Raw genomic sequence first — 3783 nt, 5'->3', positions numbered from 1 at the left:
TTTATACATTTTGTATTTGCATTGGTATCTTTTTTTTAAATGGAATTTCATCTTTTTTTTATTTTGTAACTCTTGTTTTTTTTATTATAGGATTATATATATTTATATTTATTTATTGTAAATATTTAATGTTAACAAAAATGGAATTACATTATCCTATTCAGATGATGTAATTCTTTCTCCAGAATGATTAAACAACTAGTTTATTTCTATTTTTGCTAATTGGTACTTTGAAATATTCTCTTGGAGTAAATGATAATCCCCAATGCCGACGCCTCTAATTAATCATTGGGGGAGCGTGTAACTGTAATTGCAATTGTTTGTTTTTCTTCTGTCCTTAATTAACTGATCTCACTGAGGTCATAGTAGAAGGTTTTGATGTTTTACAAGGTCGGGCTCAAGGGAAGGTTTTAATGAGCGGGAGATTATCCCTGCTGAGAGAAAATTATCATTTGTTTTATTTACTGATGCAAACAGAAGGCCATAGTTGTATGTCAATGTAATAACTTTGTATTAATAATTACAGACAATAAATGACCACATCATAGTCTAAGGTTATTGATAGGAAACATATAATATAGGGCTTGTACTGATTAAAATTTTCATGTTCGATTAATCAAACTTTTTTTTTTTGGAGCCACTTGGGGAAGGGGGGCGGAGTCCGGTGATGTCGATGTCCGTGACGTCACTGGATCTTCGACGGGACTCCCGGAAGGCGGCGGAGAGGTGAGTGTGTGTTCATTAGGATGGTAAGAATGTGTGTTTAGGGGTCCCTTTTTATATATAGGTTAAACATTTTTTAAAATTATTTTTATTTATTATTTTATTGCTATTTTATTAACCAACTAAAGTGGACCCAACCTCAGAAGTATTTGTTTTTCAGGTTAAGTGCAGTAATGCAAAAGTCTGGCATAAGATTCAGGGCTCTGTGGGGGCCAAACCATCACTTCCAGGGCTCCTTGTTCTTCTTTACCCTGAAGATAATTGGTATGGTTGGATGGTATGGCATGATGAATAAGTATCTGCTTGTATTTCTCAGCATGGAGGACACTATTGATTCTGACCAAAATCTCCAACTAGATTGCCAGAAATGCAGCCTCAGACTTACAAGGAACCATTATTGTACCACTCTCCTGTGTAATATTTGTAAGGAAAGCGTGGATCAAGGCCTTTATCATTATTGCTCTACACAAAGAACCAGATAGAGATTCAGACAGAAACTCTTACAGGGTTATTCACAGAAGGGTGAAGAGTTTGGAGAAGGCCGGAGAAGTGGACAATCTAGGACAACATAGCTGATCTGGAAAGTGAACTGAATTGGAGAATATCTGTAAAAAAAAAGTCAAGGCGACTGGACTTGCTGTATTTTTCTTGAAAACGTTTCACTGGTCATCCGACCAGCTTTCTCAATTCAGAATGACTTGTACAAAAAAATTATCTGGGAATAAATATAGTGAATGTCGCTCCAATCCACAAAATCTTTCACCACCAGGTATTGATTGCATTTGCATAATTGGAGGAGTCCAGGAGGTGTTATTAACCTGCCCAGAAGAATTTGGTCATCCCGTATATAGCTGGGGTATCTGAGAAACTCAGAAGGGTTTTTAAAAAACATCACATCCCTGTCTGCTTCAAACCCAGCAATACACTTAGGCAACAACGGGTTCACCCAAAAGACCCAACGCCAAAACACAAGATGAACAACATTGTGTATGCAGTCCGGTGCAGTGAGGAGTGCTCAGAATTGTATGTCGGGGAAACAAAATAGCAGCTACACAAGTGTATGGCACAGCATGGAAGAGCCAAACCCTCTGGTCAGTATTCAGCAGTATAACAACATCTAAAGGAAAAAGGTCACTCCTCTGAAGACAGTCAAATACTCATTCTAGACAGGGAGTAGGACTGGTTCAAAAGAGGTCATTTATGTAACAATGGAGAAGCCAAGCTTGAATAGAGGTTGGGGGAGGGAGGGAGAGACATCTATTGTCTGCCGCATACAATGCTGTTTTAACACCTCTCTGGGCCGGTTAATAACACCTCTTAGACTCCAATTATGCAAATGCAATCAACACCGGGTTGCTACTAACAGATTATGTGGATTGGAGTGACATTCACTATATTTATTCCCAGATAATTTTTTGTGCAAGTCATTCTGAATTGAGAAAGCTGGTTGGATGACCAAGAAAAATACAGCAAGTCCAGTTGCCTTGACTTATTTTTTACAGATATACCATGACCTGGATGGATGAGAACCTTCACAGATGAATTGGAAAATATTTCCAAATCAGCTTTATTGTCCTAGATTGTTCACTTCTCCTGACTTCCCCAAACCCTTCACCCTTTCATAAATAACCCTGTTAATGACTAAAGTAGGGTATACACGGGGTAGATTTGTAGACGTTTGTAAAAAATAATCCCATCGGAACGTTCTATACTGGCATCAAATGCTTGTTGATTGTCATTTGAAATTTCGTTTAATGTTAGTTTTTATTCTGTTTTGGAATGAATGGAGATTCCGAACGAAAACCACATTCACTGTTAGAAATTCCTTCAATCAAGAAAACATTTCCAACATGCTCCTTCGAAAATTTTCGGGAACTTTGTTGTTTTCATCTGTCGTTTGTACATACTGTTTGATAGCTATTGAAACGAACTTTCCGAAAACTACACATACAAAATTCTAACCGTGTCTACCCTACTCATCGCTAAAAAAATAAGTTTTAACTGGAGTTAAGTTTTAGGAATCATGTCCATTGTTATCCATCCCTTGTTACCCCCGTGTTGTCCTAAACCAGCCCTATGAGACCCCTTCTCCCTGCTGTCCTTAGCTTTTTTTTTCTGGAAAGGATTTTAAGTAGATCTAAAAACCAATCACCAAATCTCTAAACTTTCACTTAAAATCACTAATCTTCTTCAAGCTGAAATCCAACCACAATCGTCTATCCCAATTGGAATGAGCTTGTACCATATTCACTTTGCATAAAGAGTTCAATATTACCTTGCCAGCAGACATGTAAGCTGCAAAAAAATTGGTTTGGATATTTAGTTATTTTGGGATTCGGATCCAAAATTCAATTTGGTTCGGCATTCGGAATACAAATTTTCGTTAGTTTCAGATTAGTTTAGGAATATTCATTGCGAATACCACAGAAAACTATATACAGATATGAATACTAAAGCTGAGGCTCCCAGACCTGAATGGCATTCGGGATCCGAATTTCCGAAGTGCATTCGGGAGCTCCAGAAAGCAATACGGATCTGGGAGCCATATACATATAATACTAAAGCTGAATCTCCCAGACCCAAATGGCATTCGGGATCCGAATTTCCGAAGTGCATTCGGGAGCTCCTAATGCCATTCGGATCTGGGAGCCATATACATATATTACTAAAGCTGAGACTCCCAGACCCGCATGGCATTCAGGAGCTCACGAATGCAATTTGGAAATTCAGATCCCAAATGCCATTCGGGTCTGGGAGCCTCAGCTTTAGTATTATATGTATATACTGTATATCGCTCCTATGTTACTGTAACGAAAATTAGTGTTCAGACCCATTCGGATGCATTAAACCGAAAAACACATCTGATTGGCCAGAAAAGTCACAAGTTCGATTCAGTATTGTTTTTGAACGAAATTTGGACATATTCGGATGCATTACAGAAATTCGGATGTGTCCGAATTTCAGAAAATGTGTACGATAAGCCGGACTGTGCTGGACTATGTCCCATATTTTTGACCACGCTATGTTGTCCTGCAGGGCTGTCAGGAGCTTCTCAAACCA

The sequence above is a fragment of the Nanorana parkeri genome, unplaced genomic scaffold (genome assembly GCF_000935625.1).
Source record: "Nanorana parkeri isolate BGI_ZX_2015 unplaced genomic scaffold, ASM93562v1 scaffold1837, whole genome shotgun sequence".
NCBI classification, from domain to species: Eukaryota; Metazoa; Chordata; class Amphibia; order Anura; family Dicroglossidae; genus Nanorana; species Nanorana parkeri.
Note: the sequence above shows the minus strand (reverse complement) of the source record.